The following is a 13,222-nucleotide window of genomic DNA, read 5'->3' on the forward strand; positions in this document are numbered from 1 at the left end:
GAGGTGGCCAGAAGCGCGCAACTAGCCAACTACTATTATTACTACTATATTAATACAGTTTGATCCATCGCAAAGCGCTCCAGCGCTTGAATACGGCCGGGGGATCCGCTCTATACAATGCAGACCCAGACCCACGGCTCTCGTATTATGAGCCCGCGAGGCGTGTTATTATTAGAGTTAATAATATTGTATATTGTTTCCACTGCCTTTTTATTCTATTTTTACTTCTCCACTGTACTATAATTATGTGACCTGTACCTCTATGTCTTCTACTACCTGTACCTCCCCTCCCCCAGGCCCTCCCCATGCTGCTGAATTTATATTATTTTATGAATACAACGTTTAATGTTCGCTAACGTAGAGAAACGTCAGACGTAATTCGAGATACGTCAGACGTACTTCGAGATACTTCCGTACTTTCCGCCAATCAGCGCATTGCCCTGTCACATGAGTAATAGTCCTGTGGCAGGGCGGAAGTTCCAATCTGGACCGAGGCTCCGAGTCTGCAGCTCGACCCTACTCCCCCTCCCTCTTGGCTTGTTCAAGATGGGATAGGCGGACGCAGATCTGCGCAGGTTTTACTACGGCCTCGCCAAGCGCGTTGCATGACGGTTAGAATGTTGTCCGATTTGCTCTGAAAATCTGGCGAGGCGAGGCGCGGAACTCCCGCGGGAGCGAGCCGCGCGCAGCATTCAGAGCGAGGCTCCACAGTACCTCTCAACCGGCTGCTCCCGGCTGGGAAGCGACTTGCTACGGTCGCGCAAAGCGCCTATTGGCTCAGAAAAGTTGTCAGTCACCAGCCATGTGACAGCCAGGGAGTTATGAGACGTTTGATTGATTGAAAACTTTATTATGTTATGCGTTATCAACTTATCATCATATCATCATGATAAACTTCAAGCTGTCAGACACACATACACATACAGCAGTGTGTTGTGTGTGCGTGCGGCCAGGAGCGCGCAACAAGATGGTATACATTATGGTATATGAATAGTATATTCCACTGTAGCAGTATATGGTGTGCTGTACATTTGAATCTGATCTAATTTTGCACACGGCCATCGCATTATAATGAGCTGGACAGGTGTGTAATGTGTGTGTGGTGACGTGAAAGCGTATCTGCCGCGCGAGACTAGGCGAGGGGCTCTCGTGAAATCGGCAGTGTCCGCCCTCTTAACTCCTCCCCCGGCTTCACTCGGCTACTCTCGTCTACTAGTCGAGGCAAACCGAAATCCATCTTGAACAAGCCTTCTCTCTCTCGCGTGACAAGAATCTTCTTCTTCTTTTGGCTTTCGGGGCAGTCTAGACGCCCGTCGGCGTATTGCTGCCTCACATCGATTGTTTTTAGGTACTGCACAATTCTGTGGCCTTACGCCGTTCTGATGCATTCCATAAACACATGTTATGTTGCACCGTTTCTTCTGCCCCACATTCACACAGACAATCCGTTTCCATGCTTCCCAAATTATGCGAGCCAGTCCCCCTGCTAGTCCACAGTGTCCAGTGGGGGACCCTGATGGAAACAAGACAAACGTCTTTCTCAGGTCTGCATCCCCTTAACAATTGTATGTATTGAGCCGTACTGTATTGTACCCATTCTGCAATCTGTTAAATAAAGTTTTCATTCATTCATTCACACCTCAACCTTGTCATTATCACCTGTTCCCTTAATCCCTTCTGCTGTTCCCCAGAGTGACGTTCCCTCCCCTAACATTATTCTGTAAACTGTAATAAAACCTTCCTCTCTTTTCTCCATCCCATTCCTTCTGCCACCTCCTGGTAATCTCCTCCTTTATTTTACTGCAGTATTCTGATACCCCCAAGGCTAAGCCCACATCCACCTCCTCCTTCCTCAGGGCCTCTTTGGCTGCCAAATCCGCAGCCGCGTTGCCCTCCACCCCCACATGGGCTGGAACCCATATGAACCCCACTTCGATTCCTGCCCATTCTGCTCTATACAATGTAGTTAGCAGTTTGCAGATGAGATCTGACCTAACCCGTGACCTCCCACCCTGCAGAGCCATCAGCGCAGCCGCAGAGTCCGAGCAGATAACCACCTGCTGCGGCCTCACTTCTTCCACCCAATTTACTGCCCATAATAAGGCCACTACTTCTGATGTCAAAACCATTTGACAGCCGTCTGCTCTGGGTGACCCGCAGGGCGGTAATGTGGATTGTAAACCCCACCCTTTTACTGTTTGGGTCCATGGACCCATCTGTGTATATTTGTAAGTGACCTGTCCAGTTCTCCTGCATCCGCTCTGTAGCTAAGGGGCTACACAACCCGGACTGTATTAAAAGATTGTTTAGATTAAACCACTACTAAAGAATATTAATAGCCAGACAGTACAGTTAGACAAAATGGCGGACACTCAATTGACTGCGCGGGGACAGGGATACCAAGTTAACAGCATTTTAATAGTCATAGCAACATACATATTATTCATTACGGTTCTCCTTTAATAATAGAATGTCAGTGCAATAAAGTCAGCGGTAACGAATGGTTCCTTTATCTACTCCTTGCGGGAGATATTAAATTAAACCCGGGCCCGACTACACGACTACAACAGAAAGTGATGAATCAGAGGCTCCCACAAATAGTGACGGCTACCGTCGCGATCAACAATAATGACAACAACATCCTTTTCAACGACACCAACATCCTAACACCGGCGTCGGGTGCATACATTCCACCCGTCACCGGAGCAGTGATGACTGCCGTCGCGATCAACAACGACAACAACATCCTTCTCACAACAACAACAGTGTCAACCCCGGACCCAGCCACGTCAGGACCCCCGTCAGGACCCCCGTCAGGACGCGAACACAGACGCGACGACTGGGTCTGGCTCTACAGGATGAAACGATGGCTTCGGGTGCCTACTTTCCACCCGATGCCGGAGCAATCAACACACCCGGCGCCGCCGCAGAGGAACACACGGGAGGACGAGACGTCTCCACAGCAGGGAGCCGGCGGGATGGAATAAACACAGCCCCTGGCCCATGCCCCCTCCCCACGGAATTCCACCACCAGGCGACGCCAGCAGATGAACATGACAAAGAATCTCACCCACCCCCCCCCTCCCACACACGGACCAAATAATAACAACACAGCCCCACCCCCCTCCCGTCGCGGGACACCCACCTTGATCAAAGGATCCCCCACCCCCCCTCCGGACATCACAGAGCCCCCCCCCCTTCCCACAGAAGAAGAATCCTACCTTTATCTCAAGGATATTGACATCACAGCAGATAAAAACGGACTACATATCTTTCATCTTAATGTAAATAGCCTCAGGCACAAACTGGCAGAAATAAGACAACATTTCAGTAGCGGAAAGGTAAACATACTATGTTTCTCAGAAACTAAACTGGACTTATCAGTAACAGACCCGGAAATTGAATTAGAGAACTATTCTTTAGTCCGCAATGACAGGAACAGGCATGGAGGAGGTGTCTGTATGTACATTCATAAAGACACTAAATGTATTAACCGTACAGACCTAGATCATGAGGCTATTGAAACTGTTTTTGTAGAAATTCTATTTGAAAGGGCTAAATCTGTTCTAGTCGGCACAATTTACAGACCGCCAGACCAAAATGGCTTTTATGATGTGTTGGATGCGTGCTTAGCTGGAGTTGAGGATACAGAAATGATTCTTATTGGGGATTGGAACACGGATATGCAACAAAAAGATGCACCCGTCTTCAAATCCTACAATAGGTTTTGTGATCTGCACGGCCTCAGCCAACTAATCACACAACCCACACGTGTGTGTGAGTCAACTCAGACTACCATTGACCTCATCCTGACCTCTGACAAGTCCAAGATCGCCAATAAAGGGGTTATAGCATGCGGGTTAAGTGATCATTATATGATATTCTGTACGCGCAAAAAGCTAAAACAAAAGGCTGGCTGTCACAAAACAGTCACATCTAGAGACCTCAAAACCTACTCTAGCGAGGCCTTTAACCTTGAACTGGAGAGTCTGGACTGGTCAGATGAGCTCAATGGTACACTGGTTGAAGAAACATGGCTTGGCTTCAAAACCAAATTTTCAACGATACTAAACAACATGGCCCCCCTAAGAACCACCAGGGTAAAAAATCGCGCTGAGCCGTGGATGCACGCTGAAATACTGACCGCTATGAAAACCAGAGACAAAAAATGCTCAGAGTTTCGTAAAAGTCAGTCAAAGCTTACCATAAGCACGAGCAGTGAACTCCAAGCCCACGTGACTGAACTCAAACTGGAAAGAAACAGACTAAGAAATGATGTAAACTCCATGATCAAAACAGCAAAAAAAAAATTCATCAATGACAAAACCGAGGAAAACAAAAACAAACCACGTGAACTTTGGAAATTACTCAATAACCAACTAGGCTGCAGTAAAAAACTTAAAACCAGATTCTCAAACATAAACATAAAGACAGACAACACGCTCATCACAGAAAAGCTGGATGTAGCCAATTACTTAAATAGTTTCTTCACAAACATAGCCACAACACTGGTAAACAAACTACCCTCCCACTCAGGGCATTATGGGGTAGAACACATAGTAGCATACTACAAGAACCTAGGGGTCCACAAAGACGACTTCAAACTGGAAATGGTAACAACAGATGAGGTACTCAAAAAACTGAGCGCCCTCCAACCCAACAAGGCCACTGGCCATGACAACATCCCCTCCAAATTCCTCAGAGACTCAGCAGCCGCCATCACCCCAGTCATCACACACATAATAAACCTCTCCATAAAACAGGGACACGTCCCCAAGGACTTCAAAATTGCGAGAGTGACCCCTCTGCACAAAAAAGGCAGTAAATTAGACCCAGGCAACTACCGCCCTGTTTCTATCCTTACCTCCATCTCGAAAGTCATGGAAAAAATTGTATACGAACAGGTCGAAAAATACCTTGCGGAAAAAAATCTAATCTACGAATTCCAATCTGGCTTCAGAACATCCCACTCCACTGACACATGCCTTCTCTATTTAAACGACCACATCAAACAAGAGGTGGACGCGGGCAAATACTGCGGCATGGTCATGCTGGACCTACAAAAGGCCTTCGACACTGTCAATCACACCATTCTGATTGACAAGCTAAAAGCAATTGGTTTTGATAGTCTATCAGTGAGCTGGATGCAATCCTACCTGGAGGGGAGAGAGCAGATGGTGGAGGTAAACGGTACCCTATCCCCCCCCCTCACAGTAAGCTGTGGTGTTCCACAAGGAAGCATACTAGGTCCGCTACTGTTCCTAATTTATGCAAATGACATGTCGTCAGCTTGTGACTGCAACTTGTTCCTGTTTGCGGACGACTCAGCCCTGCTGGTCTCTGACAAGAACAAGTTACAGGTTGAAAAAACCCTCAGCTCAGAACTAGGCAAAATCTGCATATGGCTCGCTGATAACAAACTATCATTACACATGGGCAAAACAGAGTCCATTCTCTTCGGTTCAAATAACAAACTCAGCAAGACCGACGGCTTCTCAGTTACAGTGGGTGACAATATTGTCACAAGGAAAGAAGATATTACCTACCTGGGTTCCATCCTAGAGGCAAATCTTTCCTGTGACAAAATGGCATCCAATGTAATAAAAAAAGTCAACCAACGAACTCGATTCTTGTACCGGATCTCCTCACTGGTAAACAAGAATACCCTGAAGACTCTAGCAGGAGCACTCATTCAAGGGTACTACGACTATGCTTGCACCTCATGGTACCAAAGCACCTCAAAGGCGCTAAAAACAAAATTACAAACATCTCAAAACAAACTGGTCAGACTACTGCTTGACCTTACTCCTAGAACCCACCTCACCCCTGCCCACTTTGACAACCTAGGATGGCTTAGAGTAGACGACAGAGTACAGCAACTTGCAATGGGCCTGGTCTACAAGATACACTACACGACCAAGGTACCCATGTACATGACAAAATACTTCCCAAAGGTCAGTGAATACCACGATCACAACACCAGAGGGAGCTCCACAAATCATGTTAAACCCAGATTCGGCTCAAACAAGGGACTAAACACGTTTCGCAATTATGCCACATCAATGTGGAACGCCCTACCCAAAGCTGTAAAGGAATGTGAATCACTACCCACTTTCAAAAACACTCTCAAAAAACACCTAAGGGAGACTGCAACTCGAAACTGGCTCCTGTAAATGTCCGAACACAACCCCCTCCAATGTACAGTAAATTACCAAGTATGGTCTTGTCAATAATCCAATGTACAGTGTTGTTTGTACAGTTGTACAGTGTCCCCCACCCACCCCTCCTACCCACCCCCCCCCCCCCCCCCCCACTCCTACCCAACCCCCCCCCCCCCACCCACCCATCCACCTCCAATGTACAGTCCCCCCCCACCCCCACCAGGCCATGTGAGCGAATCGGAGCGTGAGCGGCGCGGGGCGCGGAGCGGGCGGTTTTGACGTGAGCGAGGAGTGGGTTTTAAAATGGGTCGGCGCGACGTCCGGAGCGAGAGTTCTCCTCCGCTCCAATCCACTCCAGGTCGCTCACAGTGGTTTAACACTGTTGATGTAATATACATGCAGTACAATGCCAAAGCAACAGATGGCGATGTACAAACATGAAGGCCATTTTCAACCAATGAGAAGGGTGAACCTGTGATATCCGGTTCAGGCTTTGTCACTGTAGAGACGCCCACACTCACTCCTGATAGAAAACGTATCGACGCCATTGTTGTTGACGTTAGCTTACATGCTAACGTTAATGGCAGCGACCATAGCATTGTGGCTCGGCTAGCCTATCATCGCTTAATAGAGCTAGTGGATGGATAAACAACGTTATTTAACATTGCAGAATGGGTACAATTACAATGCGGCTCAATACAAACAATTGTTAAGGGGCCCAGGGGGTGTAGACTGTTGTAGTTTGAGCTGATTTACACCATGCTCAAAAAAAAAAAAAAAAATCTGCCGAGCGATCTGGCGCGGGGCTCGATTCAAGGTGAGCGGGGAGCGAGCGGAGAGCGACTTGGGGGCGGGGTCAACATGATCGATTAGCGGAGCGGACCAAGCTTTAAGGAGCGAAGAGCGGATTTCTCGGCCGCGCCGATCCGCTCACGTGGCCTGACCCCCACCTACCCAATCCAATGTACAGTTTCTACGTCTAATGTATATACTCTTTTTTTTCTGGACTCTTTTTGTATCACAAACAGTACTGTAATTGCAAATCTGGTATGTCATAAATGTATAGATGTAGCAGTACTGTCTATCGGTATGTCATGTATGTCACATATGTTACGATGAATTGAAAATGGGGGACCCTGATGTAAACAAGACGAAAGTCTTTCTCTGGTCTGCATCCCCTTAACAATTGTATGTATTGAGCTGTACTGTACTGTACCCATTCTGCAATCTGTTAATAAAGTTTTCAATCAATCAATCAATTCCTAGACTACGGATACTCGACCGGAGCTCTGAAGGGAGTGAGACGAATCGAGGCGATACAGGGAAAAGCAAATGGTGGCTGGAGACGATGGGTTCTCTCTAGAGCTCCTGCCCCAGAGAGACTGTAGACTGGTCGGATAATCCTGTCGCCGCTGGAAGAAGGGGTCTCGTACAGAAACGGTCCTTGTAATCCTAGCGCCCGATGGCAGGGTTAATAGCTATTAATCCAAAAGCCTGTTGGCATAGATGGTAGCTAGCTAGCTTCGTTTGTACTTGAAGCTAACCCGCAGACGGTCTCCAATGAGTAGTTATATCCAAACGGCGCTGGGTTTAACTATAAGTCTCTCCACGTTACTTCGCTTACACGAGTCACTATACTGTGCCAATAATGGCTTGACAATATTATAGTTGTATCTAAGTAGCCATTAGCTCTCTATAACGATACACCGCTGTCGGTCTGCGTACAACTGTACCGGACGTCTCACTCTCTCGCTCTGCTAGTTTTCCTGTGGTGTTACTGCCGCTGCTGCGGCTTGCACCGTCTACACAATATACTCAATCTGATCCCTATTGGGCTCAGCCTATTCACCTGTACAGAATCAATGCGCTTGCTCTGGGCTTGTCTGAACGTGTCTGAACATGTCTAGAAACCATGTCTAGGGGGCGCGTCTCTGGCGCCTACAACGTCAAGGATGGGACCCAATAAGGCGAGCGAAGAATACTGTTATGCAAACAGGTGGCGCAAAGATATATATCTTATATATATAAACAATATACAAGTTATACAAAACAATAAACGCAGACTTTCAGTGTTAATCTGGACCTTCAGAACAGCCGCCCCCTAATTAGTCCGCACCTAATTAGTAAATAAAATATGGGGCACAGATTAATATTAAGGGTCAAGTCAACTTCTCCATAATGTGCTATGGGGAGTTGGAAATAATCTATAAGGTCAGTGGGTTATCGTCGTCGTCAGGGGGGTCAGGGAACGCAGGAAGCTCTATCAACTTAGCTACTGGTCTGTTATAAGTCCGCCCTTGGACGATGACTTCTGCCGCTCTGACCTTCCCATCTGAACCAGTAATCACTCTGCTCACACGGCCGGCTGGCCACGTAGCTCGGGGTAGTGACTGGTCTATTATCATCACGACGGTATCCACGGTCAGGTTGTCCCTGTCTTTAACCCACTTCTGACGGGCTGGAAGGGAGGGTAGGTAGCGTAGGAGGAAGCGGGCCCAAGACTGGTCGGCCAGTACTTGGCTGTGTCTCCACATTCTCCGTCCGTTCATTCCGTCCTGTCTGTACACCGTCTGAGAAAGGGCAGGGTCCGGCCGCCCCATCAAGAGGCGGTTTGGGGTGATGGGTTCGATGTCAGCTACGTCGCTTGGAGCGTAGCTGAGGGGCTTGGAGTTCAGAACTCCCTCTTCTTGAGCCCTCAGGTAGGCCACTGATCCGTACGCCACTTCTGAGGCGTCGCTGAAGACGTGCAGGTCTGTCTGACACTTCTCCAGTCGCACGGTAGGGGGGAAGTGACTCCGCGGGATGGCCACCTCGCGGAGTAAGACAAGTTCATCCTCCCACTCTCTCCATGTGGTAGCTAGGTGCTCGGGTATGGGGTCTTCCCAGCCCTGCTCCTTGGCCCACAGTTCTCTCACCGGCATCTTCGCCCGGGTGGTGTAGGGGAGGATACACCCCATTGGGTCGTACTGGTTAGCGACTGTTCGGTACACACGCCGCCGAGTGGTCAGTCTAGTCGTGGACGTCTCTTGATCCGTCCTCAGAGGTGTGTGTCGGTAGTGAAGCGAGTCCGTCTTGAAGCGCCAGACGAGGCCCAGGGTCATCTCTTGCGCTTCGCCTGGGGTGTGCGCCATCCAGGTCTCGCTGCTCACGGCCTTGGTCTCTGGAGGGAGGTGCCGGAGAACTTGAGGGTCGCTACTGGCCCACTGTCGAATCCACCGTTGGCTAACGAAGCCCGTAGCTTCATTAGGATGCTCTCTGCTTCTTCTGGCGTGGATACGCTCTGTAGGCAGTGGGCATCCCGTCCCGCCTCAAGAGTGGGGTTGCGTATCTGAACACTCCGTCTACCTCGACTCTCGTAGTCTTCTGATCTAGTAGAGCGATGGCATACTTGTCCTCTTTGGACCGAACCATCTTGCGTTCGGTCTTGAATGGCAGCGCGTCTAGTGTCCATAGCCTCTCAACGTGCTGTAGGAGAGTGTTGTCTGTGTCGCTCACCTTGATGTAAAGGCAGCGTGTGGACGTTGGTTGGCTGGCAGGTCCATAGAGGGGGCCCTGGAGCGTTCACCCCAGTCGGGTCTTAACCGCGGCTGGGCATCCTTTGGGTCCGATGTGGGCCGCCTTGGTTGGGACAATGAGGTCCGCGTGGTCGGAGCCAATGAGTAGGGTCGGTGTAGCTCCGCTGATGAGCGGTATGGGCAGTTGGCGTAGGTGGTCGTACTTTTCCCTCAGCTGTGGGATGGGGTAATTGTAGCGTGACAAACCTATGTCGTAGCTCATGAGCGCCTTGCTGATGCTGTACCGCTTCTCAGGCTGGTCGATCGCTGCAATAGTGAACGAGACGTTTTCACCTTTGATTGTCTGTAAATCTTGACGAATGGTACGGAGGGTCATGGTCTCCTCTGGTCCCCGCAGGTCCAACTGGGTCGCGGCGGAGGCGAGGAGTGTCTTCTCCGACCCATCGTCGAGGACGGCGTAGGTGTCGAGTACCTTGTCCCCGTGGCTGAGGAGTACTCGTACTACCTTGAGGAGCACTCTGGGGCTCCCACGATTCGCGGGGTCGATGTGGAGCACTTCTGTTCCCTGGTCGCTTTGTAGAGCTAATCTTCGCTTGTGGGCCTCGCGCAGTGATTCGCAGTAAGCGGCATCCTGCTTGTTAGCCTCACCCCACTGATTCATTTCGGCGGGGGTCAGTTTCTTGTATGCGCCGCACCGCGACCGCCAGTGTCCGCTTTGGCAGTAACTACATGTGATCTTGAATTCTGGAACCTCCATTTCCCATTCCTCTTTGGCGGGGGGGTTGTGACTCTTCTGTTGTGACACCGACTCGGCCTGGTACATCACTGTGATGGGCCTACTTTGGTCTTCTGGTGGGCGCTTGTTGCTCTCGTGCAGTGCTTCGAGGTGAGCGCCGTCACACTTGCCACACTTCTTCTTAAGGCGGCATTCTGCTGCCATGTGGCCGCGCGCGCAGCGGAAGCAGCGGCGGTTATCTTTAATCCACTGACTTACTTCGGCGGTGGTCAGTCTCTTGAATGCGTCGCACTGTGACAGCCAGTGTTCACTGTCGCAGTATTGACAGGCAGTCTTCCATTTCTCCTTGGCGGGGGGGTTGTGACTCGTCTGCCGTGACACCGACTCGGCCTGGTGCATCACTGTGATGGGCCTGCTTTGGTCTTTAAAGCTCCTCTGTCCCTCTTTAATGTTCGAGCCACCCCATGCGAAGGTGTCAATTCTTAGGCTGCTAACCTCCCTGGCTAGGAAGTCAGCGAGATCCAGCAGTGACTGTTCTGGGCCATTCGGGTCACGGTAGCTTCGTTGCCGCCGAAAGCGTTCTTGGCGGAATGGGGGGAGCTTCTCCAATATGCGCTCCACATTGGAGTTGGCGTACAACTCGTACATCCCCTGGTCTCGTTGGGACCCGAGCATCCCTACTAGGGACTGTACCTTGACGTTTAGGTCGTCCAGGGCTCGGTTGTCTCTAGCCGGGGGGAGACGTTCAATCTCACTGTGACGTACATGGGTACGTGGGTTGGTCATTACCATTATTACTGTATTTATGACACCATCTGAACATCAGGTTAGTATATTTAATGTGTTATGTTTTGTATGTGATGTGTGTGTGTCTGTGCATGATGGCTAATGCTGTCTCTTCTTCTCTTCCTGCCAGGTGCCGCCCGTCCCTACACTGAAGAGTGCTGATTGCCTAATGAGTGACAGCTGATGGCAATCACCTCGAGAGGGGCGGGTGGACAAATACCTGACAGCACACACACATCGGGGCGCCTCATTCTGTCAATTGCCAGTGACCAGAGTGGAGTGAGGTTGCCATTCTTTTCCACTGTTGTGTGGGATATATATATTGTTAGCCACTTTTGATTCATCCTACACTGTGAGCTATATGGTTAGAGTGGTGATTCATCCTACACTCTAAGTATTAGGGTTAAAGTGGTGTTCATCCTACACTGTGAGCTGCATGGTTAGAGTGGTGTTTCTTTGTTTATCCAGGTGAGCTTGTACCTTTAAGTATATATATGTAGATATTGTTGGCCTCTGCGCCACTTCTCAACTATTGAGTATTCTCTTGTTGGCTTTAGGCCTAGTTCCACTGAGTGTGGACTTGTACCTTTGATACCTTTTGCTGGGGGTTTTCCCAGTACCAACCTCTGGCTGGTTGGTTAGTGCCTGTGGGTGCTTATTTAGTTTACTTGTATTATTATTACCTTGTGTGTTCTCCCATTACCCTTCTCCCTGTTTGTTAATTGTTTGTGGGTTGTTTTTTCCTTTTGTTCAAATATCAGTGGAGGTTTCAATCCCTACCCTGCATAATAAATATAATTTACTATTTTGGAAAAGCGCCTTGTGTACGTTATTACCTACCTGCCCGGGACTGTTTTGAAAGCATTTACTGAGAGAGGCTGTTTTTGCTCATGTGCAGCCGGCTCCAGTTATTATTCTGTGTGGTCCTTAGACCTTTGTACATGACATGGGGGCTCGTTAGTTTGCACAATTGTATAGTTCCTTGTTGTTATGTGACATGTGGACTTGTCGATTGGAGCGTGTCAGGTAGGTTGCGTTTTTTCATTTGGTAAGTTATATTATTATATATCCATTTTTCCGTGCTGCACACTTGACTGTTGTAAACCATTGTTGTAAGTTATGCTCTTAACCATTCTATTTTTTTCCACATAGGTAATCACCATAGGGTGGATCACCTGCTTGGTTAGGGGGAGGGGGGCACGCGTCGTCTATCCCGGTGGAGTGCGCAATGAAATCGGTAAGCGACTGAAGATATGTGTAGTCCTCATTCCGCTAGGGAAGTATTTTAGACGGGGTAGTTAGTGTTACCCAGTGTGATCCTAGTTAGGTGGTTAGAACCGACATTTATTGTTTTCATGAATGTTAGATGTGGATATTAAATCGAATTGGTCAGGTTGTCATACTGCATAATGTGGCTGTTAAGTGTTGCACAGGGACATTATTGAGTACTATAGGGGAGTGGCTATTTTGTAGGGCTTATTGAAGTCTGATTTGTTGTAGTATTGTGGGTAGTATTGTGTGTTGCTACGGCAGTATACTTTCTTTCATAACTGTATTCAGGGTACAGAGTACAGAGTATATAGTGCAGAGTGCAGAGTGCAGAGTGCAGAGTATAGATTTTTCATGAGTAGAGCTATGGAGGTTTGTGATCAGGATGTTGGTGTGTCGGATCATGAGAGTTTTGACTCTGCATTAGGTTCAGACCATGGTTCTACTACTTCTGCTGGTGAGTTGAGCGCACTGAGCGCTGAGCTGCGTTTAGCCTGTCTAGAGGAGAGGGCGGCTTTGCGCAGGGAGGATAGAGAAGAGAGAAAGGAGGAGAGAGACTGGGCAGAGAGGGAAAGAGACAGAGAAGAGAGGAAGGAGGTGAGAGACAAGGAGGAGAAAGACAGGGAGAGAGACAGCCTGGAGAGAAAGGAGGAGAGAGACAGGCTGGAGAGAAAGGAGGACAGAGAGAGAGACAGGCTGGAGATAAAGGAGGTGGCTGATAGGGAATTTCAATTGGCGATGAGGAAACTGGAGTT

Source organism: Notolepis coatsorum (genome assembly GCF_963971535.1).
Source record: "Notolepis coatsorum genome assembly, chromosome: 17".
NCBI lineage: Eukaryota > Metazoa > Chordata > Actinopteri > Aulopiformes > Paralepididae > Notolepis > Notolepis coatsorum.